The sequence below is a fragment of the Bos grunniens genome, chromosome 22, assembly GCF_055505025.1.
Source record: "Bos grunniens cultivar Pamir isolate PY7600 chromosome 22, Bosgru_T2T1.0, whole genome shotgun sequence".
NCBI classification, from domain to species: Eukaryota; Metazoa; Chordata; class Mammalia; order Artiodactyla; family Bovidae; genus Bos; species Bos grunniens.
In genome coordinates this window covers 55,651,440-55,677,559 of record NC_141186.1, presented here as the reverse complement: position 1 = coordinate 55,677,559, position 26,120 = coordinate 55,651,440, and the positions used below count along the sequence as shown (strand labels likewise).

General features: G+C 46.5%; 1 protein-coding gene across 5 annotated transcripts in view; it reads right to left on the bottom strand.

Annotated features, from left to right (window-relative positions):
• HRH1 (histamine receptor H1) overlaps positions 1-26,120 on the bottom strand; it is a 110,019-nt gene that overhangs the window by 19,583 nt on the left and 64,316 nt on the right. The window contains exon 1 of one of the 5 annotated variants that reach the window (XM_086368549.1): positions 25,236-25,385. The exons of 3 other annotated variants lie outside the window; for them this stretch is intronic. The gene's annotated coding sequence lies outside the window, so the exon portion shown is untranslated. Of the gene's footprint in view, positions 1-25,044; positions 25,066-25,235; positions 25,386-26,120 lie in introns of those variants that run through there. One more of the 5 variants, XM_086368551.1, reaches the window with a different exon arrangement.

Below are 26,120 nucleotides of genomic sequence, written 5' to 3'. Positions count from 1 at the left end.
GTGGCCACCCCAGCCCCACACCAGGGCTCTTCTGCACCACCAGCTGGTCAAGCCCTCCCATTGGTTCTGGGGCCAGACTTACCAGTAATGTGTATGTATAGGGGCTCAGGTGTGTGTCAGTCAGGGTGGCTGCTGACTCCATGCTAATATTCATCCATCCATCCAACCATATAAAAAGTCTTTATGAGACCCCATGGACTATAGCCCACCAGGCTCCTCTGTCCAGGGAATTCTCCAGGCAACAATACTGGAGTGGGTAGCCACTCCCTTCTCCAGGGGATTGTCCCAACCCTGGAATCAAACCTGGGTCTCTTCTGCATTGCAGGCAGAATCTTTACCATCTGAGCCACCAGTTAACATAAAGGCTAAGCACAGCCCCTGTCTTCGTGAAGCTTACAACCTATACTAGTGGTTATCAACCTTGGCCTGGAGAGCTTTGCACACATACTAAGACATTTGCTTCAAGGAAGATGGGGTACAGGTACTTTTTCCTCTTCTTCTGGCTAAGTTCAATTTAAAAACCCTGGACATCATATTTAAAACAAACAGAAGATGATTCTGAAAAATGGAGAGGCGTAGGTGGACCAGCTACTCTTTGGATTTCTTTGGAATCCAGGACCCAAAGAATCACGCAGCATTGAGTCCCCTGGGTTTTCCCTTGGCCAAATATATTCTGAGACTTTGAGCTGAAGAAGTTGGCAACACAAAGCACCAAAGGGCACAGGCAAAAGAAAAATAGCCCCAGTAAAAGCCTGCTGCATCTAGACAAAAACACAGGAAAAGCACAGGCCAGGAAAAGAGAACACCTCCAGACAATGACTGCTCTGCGGCAGACAAACAGCACAGAAAAACACGGGAGCCCAGCTCCCATCCTCGCCAGCAAGGGCTGAGAGGGGAGCCAAGATCTTGACCCTTGTCAGGCTACACATGGAGACCCAAGCCCTCTGCCCCCACTGGGGTGGTGCCCCTACAGTCCCCAGTAGGGCTGTTCATCCCTATCCATAAAGACAAACCCCGCATCCACCCTCACAGTGTCTATGGAGGCAATCCAGCCCCTCCCAGCCAGGGAGTTATCCCTGGGGGCCTGGTGGGGAGCCTGAACTCTACTTCCCTGCTCATCAGTAATGAAGACCCCTCCCCACTTCAAGTGTCAGAAAAGCCAAGCGGGGAGAAGCCACAAGGAAATAATGAGTCGGTGCACCCTCCCCCCACCGGCCCTGCCTCCTCTGCTGAAGCAGGGATGTCCCTGGTGGCCCAGGGGTGGAGAATCTGCCTTCCAATGCAAGGGATGCAGGTGTGATCCCTGCTTGGGGAACTGGGATCCCACATGCCCTGGGGCAACCCACATGTGGCAACAACCGAGCCTGTACCACAACTAAGACTCCATGCAGCCAGAAATAAACCAAGTATTAAAAAAGTAAGAAATCAATAGGACAAGACTCAAATATGATTCAGAGTCTCATAACATAATATCTAAACTGTCCACACTTCAGTCAAAAATCACTTGTCATGTCAAAAATGGGGGAGATTTCAAGTGGAATTAAAAAAAAAAAAATCAAGAGATACCCGTGCCATGATGACAGACATGTAAGGATTGTGTGACAAATATTTTAAAGTAATCATCATAAAAACACCCAGTGTGCAAATGGGAACATGATTGAAACAAAAAAAAGGAAAGCCCATGTGCCTAGAGCCTGTGCTCCGCAATAAAAGAAGACAACCCAATGAGAAACCCACGCACCAAAATAAAGAGTAGCCCCATTCACCACAACTAGAGGAAAGAAAGCTCCCATGAAGAAATGAACACCCAGCACAACCAAAATTAAATAAAAATTTTAAAAAGATTCAATAGTTATAAAAAGAAAATAAGAACCAAATGGAAATTTTCAAACTGAAAAAAAATCTAATAACTGAAAAAAATAAAATAAAAACACTCACTGGAAGTGTTCAACATCAGGATGGAGGAAGCTGAGGAAAGAATTAGTGACCTAGAGGAGAGCACAATGGAAATGATCTGCTCTGAACACCAGAAGGAGGGGACTGGAAATAAAACAGAGTCCCAGGCGCCTGCGGGACAGCAGCAAAACAGCTCACATTCCTGTACACAGTCTTGGAAGTTGATGAAAAAGAGGCTGGGGATAAAAAGATACTGGAAGATAAAATGGCTGAAAATTTCCTAAATTTGTCAAGAGACAGAAACCTACAAAACCAAGCAGCTAAGATAACCTCCCCTACTCCACAAAAGAACGCAGACCAAGACACATAATAATAAAACTTCTGAAAATTAAAGAAGGAAAAAATTTGGAAAGCAGCCAGCGGGAAAAAAAAAACAAAAAACATGCTACCATAATAAGGAAAACAGCAGATCACTCTTCAGAAAATAGAGAGGACCAGAAAGTGACACAAAGTTTCTTAGAGGCTGAAAGGAAAGAACTGTCAACCCAGGATCTTATACTCAGTGAAAATATCCTTAAGGAATAAAGGATGTCAGTACGTTCTCAGATAAAGAACTTGTACAACACTTCTATGCAGAAAACTGCAAAATGCTAATAAAAGAAAGAAAAGATCTAAATAGACACACAGTGTCCACAGACTAGAAGATTCCCAGTGAATATGAAGGACAGTAAATAAGTCAGTTCTACTCAAATCAATGTAAAGATTTAATGCAGTTTCTATCTCGATTTCAGCAAGATATCTTACAGAGAAGGAAAGACTATTCCAGAATCTATATAGAAAGACAAAAGAACCAGAAATAGCTAAGATAATCTTAAACAAGACAAATAAATGAAAGAAATCAGTCTGTGTGATTTCAAGACTTATTATACAGGTACAGTAATCAAGACTGTGGTATCAGTGGAGACGATGGAACAGAATAAAGAACTAAGAAATAGACTTGCACAAATATGCCCGAGAGATTCTTCACAAAGGCACTACACCGATTTAACTGAGGTCAGGGTGTTTTCAACAAACGGTGCTGGAGCAACTGGACATCCACAGACAAAAACTAGAATCTCAGACGTGATTAAAAAATTCACTCAAAACGGTTCACAGACATAAACGCGTTCAGTCGCTCGGTTGTGTCTGACTCTTTGCAACCCCATGGACTGTAGCCCACCAGGCTCCTCTGCCCCTGGAATTTTCCCAGGCAAGAATACTGGAGTGAGGTTCCATTTCCTCCTCCAGAGGAGCTTCTCGACCCAGGGATCGAACCCATGTCTCTTCTACCTCCTGCACTGGCAGGCGGATTCTTTATCACTAATGCCACATGGGAAGCCCCAGAGGTAAAACAAAACCATAAAACTTTTATAAAAAAAAAATCAGAGAAAATCTTCAGGGTCCAGGCCAAGGCAAAGGGTTCTTAGACTTGAAACCAAAAGCATGAACCATAAAAAAGAAACCCTGATGAACTGGCTCTCTTGTTCAGTTATTTACTGACTCCCATCAGCACAGCACAGCATATACATGTGTCTCTTATACCATTATTTACTTTGTAATTTTTTTAACAGATTCACCTTCTTTTTTCAAGCTTAAATTCATCTCACTACATATGAAAAACTAGTCATCTTTTTTTTTTTATCATCTGTAGAAACTTTCCATAAGAGTAAATAAGAGTGACAACAAAATACTGTAACTAAATTCTAGCCAAACATTTTGAGGACTGCTCTTCTTGTTTTGTTTTTTTTTTTAAAAAGATGATCAAGGGTAAGATAGGTGTTAAAGATCTACCAACACCAAACTGTGACTCTCCTGGAGGTCATCAGAAAAAACTGAAAACCCATGTGAGTCAGTGTTAATGCCACATCTGAGTACCCTTTAGAGTCACTTCAAGTGAAAGTGAAATTCGCTCAGTCGTGTCCAATTCTTTGAGACCCCATGGACAGTCCATGGAATTCTCCAGGCCAGAATACTAGAGGGGGTAGCCTTATCCCTTCTCCAGGGGATCTTCCCAATCCAGGGATCGAACCCAGGTCTCCCGCATTGCAGGTGGATTCTTTACCAGCTGAGCCACAAGGGAAGCCCAAGAACACCGGAGTGGGTAGCCTATCCCTTCTCCAGGGAATCTTCCCAACCCAGGGATCGAACTGGGGTCTCCTGCATTGCAGGCGGATTCTCTACCAACTGAGCTGTCAGGTATCAACTAAAATTCGTTAAATACTGTTTTCAGCCTCATCATACAATTGCTTTGCTCCTAAATGCCTCTGAGGAAAAGTGCAAACTCTACAGACTGCTGGCATGACTAAGCCTAACCCACTAAACTGCAGTAAAAATGCTCCCACTGTCCCCAGCCACACAGGTTCTTTCAGCTTTAGGGTTGTGTACAGGCTACTTCTTCCTCACGGAAGAGAATGTGCCTCGAGGGTCGGGCCCACATCTTTGTTTACTATTGTCTCCTTCTGGCTCCATTTCAGAGCCTGCCTGGAACAAAGTAGGTGAGAAGCATGGGGTGGGGCGGGGAGGAATGGAAAGGGTGATAGAGAAGATGGGAAGAAAAGGAAAGGAAGGAAGGAAGGTGGGAATGAGAAGAAGGAAGGATGCAGCGGGAAGGGGAGGAAAGGAGATATTGATGAACTTCTATTTACTGAGCAAGTGAAGTGAAAGCTGCCCAGTCGTGTCTGACTCTTTTCGACCCCATAAACTGTCGCCCGCCAGGTTCCTCTGTCCATGGGATTCTCCAGGCAAGAATGCTGGAGCCGGTAGCCGTTCCCTTCTCCAGGGGATCTTCCCAACCCAGCGACCAAACGAGGTCTCCTGCATTGCAGGCAGATGCTTTACCAGCTGAGCTACCAGGGAAGCCCTGTTTGCAGAACAAAACCCATCTGAAAAATTCCTTCCTCTTTGAAGGTTTCCCATATCCTTTAGCCACGCTAAGCATTCCTTTCTCCAGGATCCCACAGTGCTGTTTTCTTATCTCTATCAAGGCGTTTAACTGTCTGCATTCTACTGAATGAATACATGAATAAATTCAGGTTTTCTTCGTTAGACTTTGAGCCTTACCAGGGCAGGGACAATATAATATTCACTTATAATTTGGCACCTAACCCAATGGTTCTCAGCCTCGGCTGCACACTGGAATTACACGGAGAGCGTTAAAAAGTACTCACACTGGGACTTCCCTGAAAGTGAGGAACCTCACTTCCCCACTTCCCCTGCAGGAGGCACAGGTCCAATCCCTAGTTGGGAAACTAAGATCCTGCTTGCTGCATGGGGTGATTAAAAAAAAAAAGGCTTAGGGAATTCCCTGGCAGTCCAGTGGTTAAGACTCTGTGCTCTCACACCCTTGGGCATGATTCTGACTTAATCGATCTTGACTGTGGTCTAGTTTTCAGGATTTTTTTTAAACTTTTCAAGAGTTTCAATAACTCTCCAGATGCAGCCAAGATTTTGAACCACGGTCCTAACCCAAAGTGGTAGGAGGAACTCAATAAATGATTTACTCAATGAATCAGTAAATGGATGAATTCTGTCTTTAACACGGGGTCTCCAACCACAGGGCCATGGACCAGTACGGGTCTCCAAAGAAAGAGGTGAGCGAGTGAAGCTTCATCTGTATTTACAGGTACTCCCCATCTCTCATGGGCTTCCCAGGTGGCTCAAGTGGTAAAGAATCCGCCCGCCAATGCAGGAGATGCAGCAGATGGGGGGTCGATCCCCAGGGTGGGAAAATCCTCTGGAGGAGGAAATGGCAGCCCACTCCAGTATTCTTGTCTGGGAAATCCTGTGGACAGAGGAGCCTGATGTGCTTCAGTCCATGGGGTCACAAACAGCAGGACATGACAGAGCACACACACACAATACCTCCCCTCTCTCACATTACCGCCTGAGCTCAGGAAAACAAGCGTAGGGCTCCCACTGATTCTGCAGTATGGTGAACCATACAGTTATTTCATTATACATCACAAGTGTAACAAAAATAGAAACAGAGTGTACAGTAAATGCATTTGAATCATCCTGAAACCATCTCCCCTCCCCTGGCTGTGGAAACATTGTTTTTGACAAAACTTGTCCCCGGTGTCAAAAAGATTGGGGACTGCTGCTTGAACATAACACAGTCCTGATGCAACACAACCATTTTCAGGGTTTCATGTGATACTGAATATATTACATGAATTAATTAATTCATTCATTTATTAAGCAGGAACCATTAATTAAGCAATAATTCAGTACCAGGTGTTACACAAGGCCAAACTGCTAGAGACGCAAACAGGATTAAGACGCCCACTCTCCCCGCCTTGTTCTGGTTCCTCTGCCTTAGGGAACACTGCAGTTGGGTTCCAGTCCATCCAAGAACTCTCTGTCCTGCTGACTAATTGGCCAGTCCCAACAGTAATCACCTCCACAGTGATGACAGCAAGCCTTACCTTGAGCTGCTTGGCAAGGACAGAGTCTATTTACTCCCAGTAAGAAAGTTCCAGGAGGGCGTGGGTGAGTCAAAAGACTCAAAAAAAAAAAAAAAAAGTGCTTCTTCTGTCTAGACTTCTCTGAACCCTTCAGAAGACAAAGGCAAGTCTCAAGGGACAGACCAAAGTCCTGTGCTGTTCAAATAAACTTCCTTCTGGGTGTGTATTTACAGAAAGACAATCTAGGGCCTCAGGATATGATTAAGATCTTAATTAGCCCAAGGCAAAGGGCCTTTCCTTCCCAGTTGTGCCCCCTCTGCATATAACTTAAATAAGCAGGGTGACAATATACAGCCTTGACATACTCCTTTTCCTATTTGGAACCAGTCCGTTGTTCCATGTCAGTTCTAACTGTTGCTTCCTGACCTGCATATAGGTTTCTCAAGAGGCAGGTCAGGTGGTCTGGTATTCCCATCTCTTGAAGAGTTTTCCACAGTTTATTGTGATCCACACAGTCAAAGGCTTTGGCACAGTCAATAAAGCAGAAATAGATGTTTTTCTAGCACTCTCTTGCTTTTCCCATGATCCAGCAGATGTTGGCAATTTGATCTCTGGTTCCTCTGCCTTTTCTAAAACCAGCTTGAACGTCTGGAAGTTCACGGTTCATGTATTGCTGAAGCCTGGCTTAGAGACTTTTGAGCATTACTTTACTAGCGTGTGAGATGAGTGCAATTGTGCGGTAGTTTGAGCATTCTTTGGCATTGCCTTTCTTTGGGATTGGAATGAAAACTGACCTTTTTCAGTCCTGTGGCCACTGCTGAGTTTTCCAAATTTGCTGGCATATTGAGTGCAGCACTTTCACAGCATCATCTTTCAGGATTTGAAATAGCTCAACTGGAATTCCATCACCTCCACTAGCTTTCTTCATAGTGATGCTTCCTAAGACCTACTTGACTTCACCTTCCAGAATGTCTGGCTCTAGGTGAGTGATCATACCATCGTGATTATCTGGGTCATGAAGATCTTTTTTGTACAGTTCTGTGTATTCTTGCCACCTCTTCTGAATATCTTCTGCTTCTGTTAGGTCCATACCATTTCTGTCCTTTATCGAGCCCATCTTTGCATGAAATGTTCCCTTGGTATCTCTGATTTTCTTGAAGATCTCTAGTCTTTCCCATTCTATAGTTTTCCTCTATTTCTTTGCATGGATCACTGAGGAAGGCTTTCCTATCTCTTCTTGCTATTCTTTGGAACTCTGCATTCAGATGTTTATATCTTTCCTTTTCTCCTTTGCTTTTCGCTTCTCTTCTTTTCACAGCTATTTGTAAGGCCCCTTCAGACAGCCATTTTGCTTTTTTGCATTTCTTTTCCATGGGGATGGTCTTGATCCCTGTCTCCTGTACAATGTCACGAACCGCTGTCCATAGCTCATCAGGTACTCTATCAGATCTAGTTCCTTAAATCTATTTCTCACTTCCACTGTATAATCATAAGGGATTTGATTTAGGTCATACTTGAATGGTCTAGTGGTTTTCCCTACTTTCTTCAATTTAAGTCTGAATTTGGCAATAAGGAGTTCATGATCTGAGCCACAGTCAGCTCCCGGTCTTATTTTTGCTGACTGTATAGAGCTTCTCCATCTTTGGCTGCAAAGAATATAATCAATCTGATTTCAGTGTTGACCATCTGATGATGTCCATGTGTAGAATCTTCTCTTGTGTTGTTGGAAGAGGGTGTTTGCTATGACCAGTGCGTTCTCTTGGCAAAACTCTATTAGCCTTTGCCCTGCTTCATTCCGTATTCCAAGGCCAAATTTGCCTGTTACTCCAAGTGTTTCTTGACTTCCTACTTTTGCATTCCAGTCCCCTATAATGAAAGGGACATCATGAGAAATGCTAGGCTGAAAGAAGCACAAGCTTGAATCAAGATTGCTGGGAAAATATCAATAACCTCAGATATGCAGATGACACTGCCCTTATGGCAGAAAGTGAAGAGGAACTAAAAAGCCTCTTGATGAAAGTGAAAGAGGAGAGTGAAAAAGTTGGCTTAGAGCTCAACATTCAGAAAACTAAGATCATGGCATCTGGTCCCATCACTTCATGGGAAATAGATGGGGAAACAGTGGACACGGTGGCCGACTTTTTTTTTCTGGGCTCCAAAATCACTGCAGATGGTGATTGCAGCCATGAAATTAAAAGACACTTACTCCTTGGAAGGAAAGTAATGACCAACCTAGATAGCGTATTGAAAAGCAGAGACATTACTTTGCCAACAAAGGTCCGTCTAGTCAAGGCTATGGTTTTTCCAGTGGTCACGTATGGATGTGAGAGTTGGACTGTGAAGAAAGCTGAGCGCCAAAGAATTGATGCTTTTGAACTGTGGTGCTGGAGAAGACTCTTGCGAGTTCCTTGGACTGCAAGGAGATCCAACCAGTCCATTCTAAAGGAGACAAGTCCTGGGTGTTCATTGGAAGGAATGATGCTAAAGCTGAAACTCCAATACTTTGGCTACCTATGCGAAGCATTGACTCGTTGGAAAAGACTCTAATGCTGGGAGGGATTGGGGGCAGGAGGAGAAGGGAACGACAGAGGATGAGATGGCATCACTGACTTGATGGACGTGAGTTTGAGTGAACTCCGGGAGTTGGTGGTGGACAGGGAGGCCTGGCATGCTGCAGTCCATGGGTCGCAAAGAGTCGGGCACAACTGAGCGCCTGAACTGTGCCCCCTCACTGCTGTAAGATTCTGTACTTGTTGTTCAATTGGCTCACTCATGTCCGACTCTTTGTGACTCTGTGGACTGTAGCACACCAGGCTCCCCTGTCCTTCATTATCTTCCGCAGTTTGCTCAAACTCATGTCCATTGAGTCAGTGATGCCATCCAACCATCTCATCCTCTGTTGCCCCTTTCTTCCTGCTCTCCATCTTTCCCAGCATCAGGGTCTTTTCCAGTGAGTCGTTCTTTGCATCAGGTGGCCAAAGTATCAGAGCTTCAGCTTTAGCATCATTCCTCCCAATAAACATTTAGGGTTGATTTCCTTTAGGACTAACTAGTTTGAACTCCTTGCTGTTTAAGGGACTCTCAAGAGTCTTCTCCAGCACCACAGTTCCAAAGCATGAATTCTTCAGCACTCAGCCTTCTTTATGGTCCAACTCTCACATCTGTACATGACTACTGGAAAAACCATAGCTTTGAGACTATACAAACCTTTGTCAGCAAAGTGATGTCTCTGCTTGTTAATACACTGTCTAGGTTTGTCATAGCTTTTCTTCCAAGAAAAGCTTTTAATTTCTTTTAATTTCATGGCTGTTGTCACCATCTGCAGTGATTTTGGAGCCCCCCAAAATAAAATCTGTCACTGTTTCCACTTTTTTCCCATCTATTTGCCATGAGTGATGGGACCAGATGCCATGATCTTAGCTTCTGAATGTTGAGTTTTAAGCCAGCTTTTTCAGGTTCCTCTTTTACCCTCATCCAGAGGCTCTTTAGTTCATCTTCACTTTCTGCCATTGAAGCGGTAATATCTGCACATTTGAGGTTGTTGATATTTCTCCCAGCAATCTTGATTCACCTTGTGATTCATCCACCATTCCACATGACGTACTCTGCCTATAAGTTAAATAAGCAGGGTAACGATGTACAGCCTCGACATACTCCTTTCCCGTTTTTGAACCAGTCCGCTGTTCCACGTCCGGTTCTAACTATTGCTTCTTGGCCTGTACGCAGGCTTCTCAGGCGACAGGTAAGGTGGTCTGGTATTCCTGTCTCCAAGAATTTTCCACAGTTTGTTGTGATCCATACAGTCAAAGGCCATAGGTAGTCAATGAACGAGAAGCAGATGGTTTTTTTGGAATTCCTTTGCTTTTTCTATGATCCAGTGGATGTTGGCAATTGGATCTCTGGTTCCTCTGCCTTTATTAAATCCACCTTGTACTTCTGAAATTTCTCAGTTCACATATTGTTGAAGCCTAGCTTGAAGGATTTTGAGCATTACCTTGCTAGCATGTGAAATGAGCACAATTGTACAGTGGTTTCAACATTCTATGGCATTGCCCTTCTTTGCGATTGGAATGAAAAATGACTTTTCCAGTGCTGTGGCCACTGCTGTTTTCCAAATTTGCTGACATATTGAGTGCAGCACTTTCACAGCATCATCTTTCAGGATTTGAAATAACTCAGCTGGAATTCCATCATCTCCACTAGCTTTTTTTCATAATAATTCGAGGATGGGCACAATGAAGGACAGAAATGGCAAGGATCTAACAGAAGCAGAAGAGATTAAGAAGAGGTGGCAAGACTATACAGATGAACAATACAAAGAAGGTCTTAATGACCCAGATAACCACGATGGTGCTGTTACTCACCTAAAGCCAGACACCCTGGAGTATAAAGTCAAGTGGGCCTTAGAAAGAATTACTGTGAACAAGATTCTGCACTATACATTACTGCAGAGCAGGGATAATAACCATGAGTGCTACCTGCTCTGCTGCAGACGTCGGCAACACATGTCTCCTCGTGGGGGCTTCCCTGGTGGCTCAGTGGTAAAGAACACACCTGCAATGCAGGAGATGTGGGTTTGACCCCTGGGTCGGGAAGATCCCCTGGAGAAGGAACTGGCAACCCACTCCAGTATTATTGCCAGGGAAATCCCATGGACAGAGGAGCCTGGCGGGCTATAATCCATGGGGTTACAAGAGAGTCGGACACGACTGAGCAACCAAGCACACACACCTGTATCTCCTCTTGACCATCCTAACAGCTTCCCATCCTGATCCTGGTCTTGGCCCCTTCAGCCCACCATACAGGCAAAAGCCAAATAAGCCTTCTAGTCCAACCACTTTTTCTTCCTATTTGATACTCTTTAGTGGTTTGACATTGCTGTCAGGATGTAACAGGATACATAGAATAAGCCCCCGACACATCACACAAGTGTAACCCAATAAAACCGGGGTTCCTTGTGTCCAGTCCAACCACTATGTCACATTCAGAAGAAACTCAAGTCCAACATCCAGGGGAAAAAAAAGATGGAATATAAACTTTTACTGAAGATTCTCAAAGAGGCAAAGAAACCAAAAAATCCTAAAAAAACCCCTCTTCTCCCATTTACCATGCCATAAGCGCCAATTCCTCGTCCTCAAATCTTCCTCCCCCAACAAAAACTTGAGCTTGCACTAAGAAAGAAAGAAAGTGAAGTCACTCAGTCGTGTCCTACTCTTTGCGACCCCATGGACTGTAGCTTATCAGGTTCCTTCGTCCATGGGATTCTCCAGGCAAGAATACTGGAGTGGGTTGCCATTTCCTTCTCCAGGAGATCTTCCCAACCCAGGGATTAAACCCGGGTCTCCCGCATTGTAGGCAGAGGCTTTACCATCTAAGCCACCAGCAAAGTCCTAGCTCTGCTCTATTCTTATCCACTCTCCAATCTCTCTGACCTACTGAAGGGCACCAGAAATCCACTTAGCTTTCCCAGTGCCTTCTCTTCATTTATTCCTGTAATCAGCACAACAAAAGCCCAAGAGAGGAACATCCAAATGCAGATCCTACTTTGGAAACTCTGCAGAGTACATCATGCAAAATGCCAGCTGGATGAATCACAAGCTGGAATCAAGATTGCCCAGAAAAATGTCAACAACCTCAGATATGCAGATGATACCACTCTATTGGCAGAAAGCAAAGAGGATCTAAAGAGACTCTTGATGAAGGTGAAAGAGGAGAGTGAAAAAGCTGGCTTAAAATTCAACATTCAAAAAACTAAGATCATGGCATCTGGTCCCATCATTTCACAGCAAAGAGATGAAGAAAAAGTGGAAACAGTGACATTTTATTTTCTTGAGCACCAAAATCACGGCAGATGGTGAGTGTATCCATAAAATTAAACGATGCTTGCTCCTTGGAAGAAAAGCTATGACAAATCTAGATAGCATATTAAAAAGTAGAGATATCACTTTGCCAACAAAGGTCTGTATAGTCAAAGCTATGGTTTTTACAGTAGTCATGTACAGATGTGAGAGTTGGACTGTAAAGAAGGCTGAGTGTCAAAGAATTGATGCTTTTGAACTGTGGTGTTAGAGAAGACTCTTAAGAGTCCCTTAAACAGCAAGGATATCAAACCAGTCAATCCTACAGGAAATCAACCCTAAATGTTCATTGAAAGGACTGATGCTAAAGCTGAAGCTCCAATAGTTTGGCCACCTGATAGGAAGAGCTGACTCATTGGGAAAGATCCTGATGTTGGGAAGATTGAAGGCAGGTGGAGAAAGGGGCAACGGAGGAGATCACTGACTCAATGGACATGAGTTCAAGCAAACTCTGGGAGATAGTGACGGATGGGGAAGTCTGGCATGTTACAGTCCATGGGGTGGCAAAGAGTCGAACACGACTTAGTGACTGAACAGCAACAAAGTTATCTGAAGAATGGAATATTATTCAGCCTCAAAAAAGAATGGGATTCTGGCACCTGCTACAATGTGGAGGAACCTTGAGGACATTATGCTAAATGATATAAACCAGTCACAAAAAGACAAACATGATGATTCCATTCATACCTAGATCAGCCAAATTCATAGAGAAAGAAAATAGAATGGTGGTTGCCAGGGGCTGGAGGTAGGGGGAATGCGGAGTCAGAGTTTAACGGGGACAGAGTTTCAGTTTTGCAAGAGGAAAACATTTCTGGAGACAGATGGTGGTGACCATTGTACAACAGTGTGAATGTACCTAATGCCACTGAACTGCCACTTGAAAAATGGCGAAAACAGTAAATTTTGTTATGCATATTTTATCACAATAATAAATAAATAGATAAGTAAATAAGAAACCCGGCAGCTCCTTACATCATTCAGGATGGAGCAGGGGTGGGGTATGGTTCCCTAACATGAAAGGATTTGCCAATTGAAGGGAATGTTTAGACGGAATCTTTCTGGGAACCCAGGGCAGGGTGAGTGAAAGTGGCTAGTAGATGCCAGTGCACTGACTGAACTGCTAGACAAAAATAAAGTTTCTTGTAAACTCACATTCCTGCATCCAGATACGACGGGGGAGTGGTGATTCCAGACATTGCCATGTGTCTGGATTTCCCCCGTCAGCGCAGTTAAGGGATTAAGGATTGGAGTCCTTTCCACACTTCCTGGGGAGGGGAGATTCTGTCAAAAGTGGCTATAAGGACTCCCCTGGTGGTCAAGAGGCTAAGACTCCACGCTCCCGATGCAGGGGGCCCAGGTTCAACCCCTTGTCAGGGAACTAGATCCCATATACCACAACTAAAGATCCCGCAGGCTGCAAGTAAAACACGCTGCAACTAAGGCCTGGCACAGCTAAACAAAAAAAATTTTTTTTTTTCAAGTGGCTTCGATAAGCCTGTAACCCTCACCCAAGGTTGCTGTCATCACCCGACCTTTGGCTATTCTTCAGGTTCACCCAGCCTCATAAAGGCGGCAGAGGGTAAACAAGGCTGACAGGAGACAGCCCAAGCCTCCGGAGTAAAAAGCAGCATGCTTTTTCCTGCAGAAGACAACAGAAAGCAATTTACTGTCTCGGTCCTCTGTCTGGGGCTCATTTTCACCTGCTGGTGACTGGGAAGTATTCACAATTCCACACATCCACTTGCCTGCACTTCCTGCAGAGACCGAGGCTTTGTTGGAGGAAATGCAAGCTTCGGCAGGCTCAGCCCTGAGTACCATGGGTCCTGGCAGGCAGCCCACAGCCTGTGTTAGCACTCTTGCCCAGGGCTGAGGATTATCAGGGAAAGTAAGAGACATTCAGATTCACCAGGGTGACAGAGCAAGTGGGAGTGGAGGGGAGGATGGCCCTCGGGCTTCTTATTTCCAGAAGCAGCAACAACTCACTTTCATAACACTCACTGGGGCCAGGCACGGTCCTGCGGACTGTGTCTGTCTTACTAAAAAGCCACAATGCTAGGAGCTTAGTAATATGATCATTTCTCTTCCAGATGAGGGAACTGTGAGGTTAAGTCACTCCCCAACAGTCATGGAGCTGATGGGACGCAGAACCTGGGTTTTATCCAGATTGGTGTGAACCCTCTCTCTCTCTTTCCAACATCTTCTCCAACACCTCTTATCCAACACCTTCTCTCTTTCTTCTAACAAGTGGTTTTCCTTTTTTTTTTCTTGAAAAATAAAACAAAAACACAGAAACACACAAATCTAGCGTATGAATTAATAGATTATCATAAGGCAAACACCACTCAAAAAAGAAAGAGCACTCGGCCCCCAGGCCTGGAAACCCCGTGCACACATCTCAGCCCACTCACGGCCCCCACAGTAACGACTTTCCTGACTTTTAAGGAATCACTTCCTATATCTTTTTTTTTTTTAATTGTTTTATTACCCAAATGTGCATCCCTGGACAGAATATTCTGGTCCATCTGAAAAGTCGACCAGTCTCTTGAAGCTGTTTTAATCTATGGGTTCCTCGTCCATCCTTTGTATTTCCTTGCACGTGTTAATCAGAAGCACCTGGGAGTTTGTGGCATCTCCCAGTCGACGTTGCCAAGTGCACAGGGTCCAGTTTAATGTCTCCTCTCTTGTCCCTCTGCAAACTGGAAGCTGGTTCTGGAGACTCGACAAGACTCAGATGGTGCTTTGTGTGTGCTTGGTCACCCGGTCATGCCTGACTCTTGCGACCCCCAAAGACTGTAGCCTGCCAGGATCCTCTGTCCATGGGGTTGCCCAGGTAAGAATACTGGAGTGGTTTGCCTTTTCCTTCTCCAGGGGATCTTCTCGACCCAGGAATTGAACCCGGGTCTCCTACATTGCAGGCAGACTCTTTAACCACTGAACTACGAGGGGAGCCAGGTGGTTCTTTAGGGCGTACATAATATCTGCTTGCCTTAATTCTGGATAATCTTAGCAGCTGTGGATATTTCCTGCTTACATCTGCTCACATGTCTCCTTAAAATTCTTTTTAATTGTGATAAAATACACATAACATAGAAGTTATCATCTTAACCGCTTTTAAGTGTGAAGTTCAGTAGTGTTAAATATATTCATACTGTTCCACAACCAATTCCCAGAACTCTTCTCATCTTGCAAAACTGAAACTCTGTCCTCATTAAACAACAACTTGCTACCTCCTTTCCCTCAAGCCCCTGTCACCCACTCTTTTACTTTCTGTCTCTAGGAATCTGTTCTAGGGACTTCAGGTAAGTGGAATCATACAGTATTTGTTCTTTTGTGAAGGGCTTATTTCTTATTGCCAGGAGAAATACCAACAACCTCAGATATGCAGATGATACCACTCTCATGGAAGAAACTGAAGAGAAACTAAAGAACCTCTTGATGAGGATGCTAGAGAATGAAAAAGCTGGCTTGAAACTCAACATTAAAAAAGCTAAGATCATGGCATCCAGTCCCATCACTCATTGGAAGGACTGACGCTGAAGCTGAAGCTCCAATACTTGCCCACCTGATGCAAAGAGTCAACTCATGGGAAGAGACCCTGATGCTGGGGAAGACTGAAGCAGAAGGGGGTGGAGGAGGATGAGATGGTTGGATGGCATCACTGACTCAATGGACATGAGTCTGAGCAAACTCCAGGAGACAGTGAAGGCAGGGGAGCCTGGTGTGCTGCAGTCCACGGGATCGCAAAGAGCGAAGACCTGGACACGACTTAGTGACTGAAGAAAACAAATGTCCTCAAGTTTCATTCATGTTGTAGCAGGTGCCAGCATTTCCTTTCTTTCTAGTGGTATCCCACGGTATGTATAGACCACACTTTGCTTATCCACTCACTGGCCACTGAACACTGGGTTGTTTTCACCCTTCACTATCATGAATAACACTGCTATGAACACAGATGTACAAGCACTTCTTCAAGACACTGATTTCAGTTCTTCCAGGTAAATACCCAGAAGTGGAGTTTCTGGTCCTGTGTTGATTCTAGGTTTAATTTTTTGAACCCGTGCTGATTTTCACAGTGGCTGCACCATTTTACGCTCTCATCCTCTGTTCCCTTTTACTGTCCATTTCCACCCCTCACCATTCAGAGCTCCCCTCTACCAGTGAGGAAGAGCAAGGCAATGTTCCCTGTTATAGTCCCAAACTGGAGATGACGTAAAGGTCCGCCGAAAAGGGATCAGTTTCGTGGTAGGTCCCTGCCACTGAATCCCAGGCATAAAGTTGCGGTGACAGTATTTGATGACATAAAAAGCTGCCTCTACTCTTCGCTTGAGTTAGCAAAAAAAGGCTACGGAACAGCATATGAAGACTGAGTCCTTTTTTATTTTTTAAGATAACTATTTGTTTACAGGAGATGCTCTCTTAATTAGCATAACTAATTCACTGGATTAACCAAAATCCTCCCGTCCTTATTGTAAGACAGTGATCCAGCACCTCTAGTTTCACCCCTTCTGTTCCCAGCCATTGTGTTGTACAAACTAAGAGTTAGCTCTGTTTCCAAACTGTGTGTTCTGATTGTATTCACTGTATATCAACTAGCAAATTACATTGAACACAAGAAGGTGAAATATGAGCGCAGAAAGATTGTCTCTATGAGAACCAAGTTGACTGCTTGGTGAAGATTCATTAAGCCTTTTGCGGGGTAGATGAGACAACTGAAAAACTCTGGAGGTGTGAGCTCTTTAAGGGGACCTCCCTCTCTGAGCTGGGTTTCCCTGGTGGTGCTGGTGGTAAAGAACCTGCCTGCCAATGTGGGAGACGTAAGACGTGGGTTCGATCACTGGATGGGGAAGATACCCCCGGAGGAGGGCATGGCAACCCACTTCAGTACTATGGCCTGGAGAATCCCACGGACAGAGGAGCCTGGTGGGCTGTGGTCCATAGGGTGGCAAAGAGTCGGGCACGACTGAAGTAACTTAGCATGCGTGCACTTCTCTGAGTTACCATCCTGGGGCACCAAACCCCTTTGCAGCCCTGAATACCTACAGCTCTCCACGTGAGTTACCAGCCACATCGCACTCACTGTGCAGGCTCAAGAAATTATTTTCTTCTGTTTCAAACCCTCAGGTCAGTGAATAATAGGTATACACACAGCTCATTCCTGCAGTGGCAAAGCTGTGGCATTTGACCTCTGATTCTCCTCCTTAACCCCATGCAGACGTTACTAATCAATCACCAGATTCCTTTCTGCCAAGTTCACTCTATGGTCTCAGAGATCTTCTCTGGGCAGCCGTAAAAAAATCAACTGGAATTGACATTTGAGATGAAATCTCCGACTTCCCTTAAGTTATGGAAACCTTTTTCCTTTCAGTCGAGTAGAGTTGGCTCAGTGGTAAAGAACTTGTGTTGCCTGCAGTGTAGGAGACGCAAGAGATACAGGTTCAATGCCTGAGTTGGGAAGATCCTCTGGAGGAGAAAATGGCAATCCACTCCAGTAGTCTTGCCTGGGAAATCCCATGGACAGAGGAGCCTGGTGGGCTACAGTCCATGGGGTCACGATTTAGCGACTAAACGACAACAAAGAAAACGAAACTGCACAAAGTGGCCAAAGTCCTGGCCGCTGGGCCGGGGCCTGAAGACGCTGCATTGTGCATAGTAAGTGCTCAGTGTTTGGTGAATGAACGGCAGATGCTAGTCCTCCTGCTCTCTGAAGTTAACAATTTAGTCTTTCCCCCTCACGTCTTCCTTCTTGGCTTCCCCTTACAACTGTGTTTTTAATTTCTTCCCAATCTACAAAACAGCATGGTAGCCCTGTACCCAGAAACCTCACATAACTAATAGGTGTCTTAGGGGTGTGAGAACCCATTCAAGGTTATTTACAGGTAACACCCGGTAGAAATAAAAACACCTAATACATCGGGCATCCCTGTAGAAGGGTTGTGAGGAGCCAAAAGGCAATGCCAAGGGATTGCTTTACTGACCGCAAAGCCCTCTGCCCCCAAAAGGGGACCGGAAATCAGATTTTATCTTAGTTTGATTGTTGCAGTAACTGGTTTCTCTTCTTGCAGGGAGAAAAAAATGCTTCCACATCCTCATTCTGCTTCTCCCCACCCACCCTGTGTTTCGCAGTCCCCAGAGTTTAGGAAGCATGCCTAACTAGTCCCTGAACTTCCTCCCTCTGCTTCTTCACTCTCATCGCTCCGTCTTTTGCACCATCGTTCCACAAACTCTGTACCGACCTGCTCAGAACCTGTCTAGCCCAGAGTTCTGGCTCAAATGCCAACCCCGTGAGAAGCCTTTCCTGATTCCAGCCACCTGGGTGGGGCCACTGCCACCTCTCAACACGATGGCCCTTTGCAAACCTCTTTCATTTTCGTTAGCACCTTCTGTCTTACTTTGATGGTCTAAGTAAGAAGAGTCTAAGGTAGGCGAAAATTTACTGAGGACGTTGAGTGTGCTAGTAACCATGCAAGGCACATCTCCTTTAACACGTAAACCCCCATGACAATGTTCATTTCACGGGCCTGGTCACTGAGGCTCAGAATGCTAAGGCGCTTCAGGTCACACAGCTAGTAAGGAATAGAGGCAGGCATTCATTCATTCAATCAACCAATCATTACTTATTAAGGGTCTACAATGCACTTAACATGTATTAGATGTTGGGAAAACAGCAGTAACCAAGTCACAGCTCCTATCTACAGGGAGCCATCATTCTCGTGGGGAGAGATTAAAAAAAAAAAAAAAAACAAAGGAAGTAAATAAATACTATATAAAGACTTCCCAGGTGGAACAGTTGTAAAGAGTCCACCTGCCAATGCAGGACATGCAGCTTCAATCTCTGGGTCAGGAAGATCCCCTGGGGAAGGAAACTGCAACCCACTCCAGTATTCTAGCCTGGGAAATCCCATGGACAGAGGAGCCTCAGTCCAAGGGGTTGCAGAGGGTCAGACACGACTGAGCAAGTTATCTCTACATCAACATCTAAGCCCACACTCACAACATGGCAAACACTATACATGCTCGGAGGGAAACAGGGGGTTAGTGACAGCTGGGGTGAAGGCTATTTTATTCAGGATGGTCAGCGTAGTGTGGTGACTTCCGAGCAGAGACCTAAAGGAAGTGAGGGAAGGAGTCTCACAGAGATCTGGGGGAAAGAGCATTACAGGAGGAAGAAGCAGCCTGTGCAAAGGTCCTGGGGTGGATACACCCTTGACGTGTTCAATAATCATGAGAGGGTACTACGGAGGTTAGTAGAGCAGGGAGGTTAGTACAGCTGGCGCTGAATGAGAGGCAGAGGAGGTTAGAGAGCTGACCAGGATTAGATCGCCAATGGCCTTGCTGATGCAGGAGGGACTCTGGCTCTGACTGCAAGCCAGATGGGAAGCCACTGGAGAATGGTTCCAGGAACATGCTCTGATGAGTATGATACACAACAGATGGATGAATGTCATTCAGTCACTAAGCCGTGTCTGACTTTGCAACCCCATGGATTGCAGCACGCCAGGCTTCCCTGTCCTTCACTATCTCCCAGAGTTTCTTCAAACTCAAGCCCATTGAGTTGATGATGCCACCCAACCATCTCGACCTCTGTCGTCCCCTTCTCTTCCTGCCCTCAATCTTCCCCAGCATCACGGTCTTTTCCAATGAGTCGGCTTCAGCTTCAGCATCAGCCCTTCTGATGAATATTCAGGGTGGATTTCCTTGAGGATGGACTGGCTTTATCTCCTTGCTGTTTAAGGGACTCTCAAGCGTCTTCTCCAACACCGCAATTCAAAAGCATCAATTCTTTGGTGCAGGGATGCATGAATGAATGTCAAAAGGTACTTGGAAATGTTTTCTCATTAAAACTAGCAGGATGGCAGCCAGACAGTCTGAAAGCAGTCCCAGAAAGGGCAGATCTGAGCTAACAAGGATGGGTGTTGATTAAGAGGAGCATGACGGTCCCCTCTGTTGCCAGGAGTCTACCTGGCTCCCCCACAGCCCAGGACTGGGCTCTGTCAGGGCCCCAGTAAATCCACTGGCTGACCTCGGTAAAAAGTAAATTTCCAAGTCCTGTCCCGGGGGAGGTTTCAGCCTGTCCCTGAAAATGTGTCCTTTTCTCATAAAAGGGAGTGAGAAAAAAGCCAACTTCTGCGATGACTCACCAGAGAGAAATGACAATTGTGTCCAGGCTGGAAAGAATCCATTGGAAAGTGACACATTTACCTCCAGAATACATATATCGGGGTTTTTCTTTTTTTCTTCTCATTTGAAGGATGGCAGAGCCTTCTCACACACACTCCCTCACAGCATGAGGATATTGGAGCTTCAGTTTCAGCATCAGTGCTTCGAATGGGTATTTGGGGTTGACTTTCTTTAGGATGGGCTGGTTGGATCTCCCTGCTGTCCAAGGGACTCTCAAGGACAATCCAGACTGCAAATGTTCTTCTGATCAGTGCCCCCACTCAACTGTGTGTGGGTGCGTGCAACGTCCCTTCAGTCATGTCCGACTCCTTGCAACCCCATAGACTGTAGCCCACCAGGCTCCTCTGTCCATGGGATTCTCCAGGCAAGAATACTGGAGTGGGTGACCTTGCCGTCCTCCAGGGGATCTTCCCAACTTAGGGATCGAACCCACATCTCTTTGGCAGGTTGGTTCCTTACCACTAGCCCCTCCTGGGAAGTCCCCCTACTCACCCACTGTCCCCTAACTTTACTTTGCAGTGCATGCGAACCACTGGAGAGCTTGTTGAAGGCAGATTCCAGGGGCCTGTATGTAGCAGGTCAGGGACAGGGCTGGAAGCTGCGTTTTAAATAAGGAATCCCAGATAATTCTGCCGTTGGTGGTCTAAGAATCACCACCCTGAACAACAGACATAGTGCCGAAAACCCAATCTTTCTGCATCTAAGCCTATAGGACATAGTGTCCCCCAATCCTTCCCAGACCATGAACAGCTCACTTGGGCTCCGGGAAGGGCCGTGAACCCTCCTGGACAAATCAGGACAGAAGAGAATCCTGAAATCACAGTTCGTGCCCATGTTCACCTAAATCCTCTGCATGCACCACCCTGGCATGAGCTGCCCTGGGCTTGCTCTCTGGTCCTGCCCAGGAAAGCCCGAGTCCTGGGCTTTGCAGCTGCCTCGGGTGCAGCCAGGACTGGAGAGGCTGCCGGACCTTGCTGTGATCACAAAGGATAACAAAAGGCCTAGCTGTGATGATGAAATCCTGTTTCATTTCTCAATTTGTCACATTTACATGTTGACAATAGGTACTCCCCTAACAGTTGGAAATATTAAAAGAGCTCAGCGTGCACTGTTCACATTCACTGGAGTAGGAGCCCAGACACAGCGCCTGGCTACACCCCTTCCACATGACTCAAAACGCTGGTCTGAGGGCCCTGTGACCTGCCTCCTTTGGGCCCAACGTTGCTAATTAAAATCGTCTCATGGCACATGCCACCTCCTTCCAATCTCTGCTCAGATGCCACCTTCCTTGTCCTGCGTGCTAAGTGGCTTCAGTTGTGTCCGACTCTTTGCGACCTCATAGACTGCAGCCCACCAGGCGCCTTTGTCCATGGGATTCTAGAGGCAAGAATACTGGAGTGGATTGCCATGCCCTCCTCCAGGGGATCTTCCCCACCCAGGGATCAAGCCTGAATGTATTGCATTGGCAGGCGGGTTCTTTACCGCTAGCATCACCTGGGAAGCCTTTTTTGTCTGTTTTAAATCTTCGGTCTCCAGCCTTTTGGACACCAAGGATCGGTTTTGTGGAAGACAATTTTTCCACAGACTTGGGTGGTGGTGGTGGGGAGGATGGTTTCGGGCTGATTCAAGCTCATTCCATTTATTGCATGCTTTATGTTTATTTTGTGGCAATCTCAGGCTCTTTAGCCTTGACTTTAAGGGTAGGGTTCACACCCCTATGAGAGTCTAATGCCACCACTGATCTAACAGGAGGCAGAGCTGATAGTAATGCAGGCAATGGGGAGCGGCTGTAAATACAGATAAATGCCAATCCGTGGCTCCAGGGGTTGGTGACCCCTGGTGTAAATAATTCCCCTCCCCGCCCCCTCTCTCGTTATTTCTAACTCTAAGCCTGCTTGGCTTTCCTTCACAGCACCCAGCTCTCCTGCAGTGGCTCCTGACTCACCCCTCTTCCCACTCCTGCCCAGCAAGGGCAAGCAGTCAGTGCTGATCAAGGGTTCACTCTTAGAGACTCTCCTCCATTTTTGTGCCTCTTCTGAAAACTACTCTAGGAGAGAGGCCTTTGGATTATTCCTCCTTTATTTTACAGATGAAGAAACCAAGGCTCAGAGAGGTCAAGAGTCTTGTCCAAGGTCACACAGCAGGTAAGTGAAGCTCAGACTCCAGGCCAGGTCTGTCTGATTCTTGAACCCATGACTCCAAACCTCTAGTTAGTTCTGACTTGGCCTGGCCTTTGATGCTCAGCATGATCTGGCCTCCTTGGAAGAAAAGCTATGACAAATATAGATGACGTATTAAAAAGCAGAGACATCACTTCGCCAACAAAGGTCCATCTGATCAAAGCTATGGTTTTTTCGGTAGTCATGTATGGATATGAGGGTGGGACCATAAAGAAAGCTGAGGGCCAAAGAATTGATGCTTTTGAATTGTGGTGCTAGAGAAGACTCTTGAGAGTCCCTTGGACAGCAAAGAGATCAATCCAGTCAATTGTAAAGGAAATTCAACCCTCAGTATTCATTGCAAGAACCGACACTGAAGCTGAAGCTCCAATACTTTGGCCACCTGAAGCGAAGACCTGACTCATTGGAAAAGACCCTGATGCTGGGAAAGATTGAAGGCAGGAGGAGAAGGGGATGACAGAGGATGAGATGGTTGGATGGCATCACCAACTCAATGGACGTGAATCTGAGCACACGCCAGGAGATAGTGAAGGACAGGGAAGAGCCAGACAAGACTGAGCGAGTGAATGAGAATGACCTGACCTCTACCTGTGCTTCCGGCCTCCCCTCCCACGGTGCTCCCTGCCCATCATCCATCCCTGGTCCCTACACTTCACATCTGCAAGCCACTGCACCTGCCCCTCCTTCCTTGCTTTCCGCTGCAAGACTGCAGAGACATCCACGCTTCCTTCAACTCTCAAGGCAAGTGTTCACTCCTCTGAGGTCCCTGCTTCCCTTGACTCTGCCCTTGACAACGGTCTTCTCCACAGTCTCTTTCACACCACTCCCCTGAGTTCCCTCCACCACCACACTTGCTCCTGCTCTGTCACTGTCTGTCCCCTGTCTGTCCCTGTGTGTGCTCCCTGAGGATAAAGATGGTTGTCTCTCCATCCCAGGTGCTGGGTACACGGCTTGGCACACAGCGGGCACTTGGGAACCACACAGCAGCTTGACTAGAGGGCTTACAAAGAAGGTCAGGAGTCAGAAAGACACGGTTGGAGCTCCAGTTCTTCCCTGTACCAGCTGTGTGTCCTTGGGCAAGTCACTCCACTTCTCTGAGCCTCAGTTTTTGTATAAGTAAACTGTTGTGAGAATGCGATAACATAATTAAAGGTAAAGAGCTCGCCACAATTATTAGCTATAATAATGATGATGTCAGTTGAATCATTTATTTATAAATAATTGCATCTGGCCACAGGTGGCGGGGCCATAGACTAACTGATAGTGGAAGGGGGGTCAGGTGACAGAAGGAAGTCCAGGCTGTAAGGCCAAGTTTAACATCCAAAATGGGAAAACAGCCAACCAACAGGTGGCTACCCATGCAAAGAAGCAGGTACTGGGTGTACCTGTGCCTCACAGACAGGTGGACCACAGGTCAGGGCATCCAGGACCTGGACAAAGTCTAACTCCACGACAGCAACAATAAGAGATCTTTGAACCTAGGGTCTGGGGTTAGAACTACCCACACGGAATCTGGGGAACTAGCAGAACCAAAGGAAGTGCCCATTCGGGCTGGGCGCTTACCACGCGCTTTCCACACATGATCTCATTTCATCTTCACAGCAGCCTTATAAGCTGATGCTATCAGCGTTTCACTTCACAGAGGAGGAAACTGAGGCCCAGAGAAGTTAAAACTTGCCCAAAGACACACAGCTAATGAGTGGAAGAGCGAGATTTGAACCCAGGTGGTCTGGTTCCAGAGAACTGCCTCAACCCTGCCTGGCCCACATCAGGAGGCCAGGGCAGAGCTAGCAGGTGGGGGTCCTGGGGCTCAGAGGGGAGGAAGGTTGCACGAGCCCAGAACTGGGTGATCCCTACATCAGGGGTCATGAGACCGGAGCAGTTTCTGCACACCGTGGGTTATCTCGCTGCACAGGAAGCACTTCCCCTCGGAGCCCAGCCAAATGCAGCTTGGTGGGTTCCAGCGCGTACACTTCCCCTACACTCAGACCTACCAACAGAGCGGAGAGAGACTGATAAGAGTCCTATGTCACCGGCAAAAATGCCTCCAAATTGCCTTCTCGTGAACTGTGCAAATTTGCATCTTAATGAGACTTAATGGAATACAATGACCAGACCCCAAGTTTTCTCTCTTTGATTCAAGCAAGGATGCTACTGAGACAGACCAGAAGCTAAAACCTGCAGCTGAGCAGGGCCTAGCTGGGTTCTCCCTGCGGGATATCTCGCACCTGGAAAAGAGGGGGGGTCGAGGTGCTGGGTGGGGCGCTGGCAGCTTCGTGGGTCCAGGCCCGAGCTGGAGATTGGGGAGGCCTGGGCTGTGGATTGGGGCTGCCCGGCTCCACCTCTGACCAGCGGTGTGATCTGCCCTCTGTGACCCTCAGTTTTCCCATGTATAAACGGGATGGGTGGCTTGGGGGAGCAGACGAGATCACGTGCATGACCGTCTGGCACACAGCGTGTTCTCTTTCTCTGGGCCCCCTCCACACGTACCTCTGAAACCTTGGAAAACTCTAAGCTCCTTCTTGCTTCAAGGGCTTTGAAGTGCTGTTTCCTCCACTCAGATCACCTGCCCCCTCCCTCTGCCTGGGCAATACCTACTCATGCTTCCCACCTCAGTTCAAACACCGCCTCCTCCAGGAAGCCTTCCCCAGCCTAGACTAAACTCTTCTAACAACACTTACCTGCAGGGTGATGTCATCAGGGCCCCCTCCCCTCCTAGACAGTGAGCTCCATGAGCGTGGGGAACACTTTCACTGTATTCTCTGTTGTATCTCCAGCTCCAGGCTCAGGGTTCATCCTGTGGTAGGTCCTTAATTCATACTCGTGTAAATGGATGAATGGGTACATCTCACTGAGTCTCAGTGAATGCACCTGTCCAATGGGAGTCATGACTCTACCCTCCTCACGGTGTTATGAAATGATTAAATGATTTCTGGCATGCAATAGGTCCTCGAGAGACCATCTCCCCACCCTCCCGTTCCCTCTAATCAAGGAAGAGGCAGAACAGGAGTGGAGCTGGCTGCAAGAGTGGCCCCGCCCTGGATAGGGGGGCAGGGAGCCCTGAGTGGCCAAAACCGCCAAGGGTCGGGCTGCTAAAAGCTTAGAAATGATCTGGTTAATTGGTTCCCAAACAAAGGCTCTTTTAAAAATCTTTCCTGATTGAAATAATTCCATCCACCACCAAAGTCCAGGGATTAAGAGAGACTCCACTTTCCCAGCTTTCAATGACTCAAAGGCACACTTGGTGTGTTCCATCACACTCTCACGGTGTGAGGGCACAGAGCCGAGCCACCGTGTCGAGGCAAATCCAGCAGAAACAGAGGAGGCCTGGGCAGCAGGTAAATGATTTCCTTTGACTTCCTGAAATGTTAACAGCAGCCCTGGAGGCTGAGCGCAGGGGCCCCCATTTACAACCACCACCTGACTACCTGAAGGGGAAAAGTTTCTGCTTTGAGTTTTCCAGGACAAGCTCCCTGTGGGCAGCTCAGTGGACTCAGGACAAAGCCTAGGTAAGAGAGCTTTCTTCCCCAGGTGTTCGGTTCCCTTTCTCGGGGACAGTGATGGGC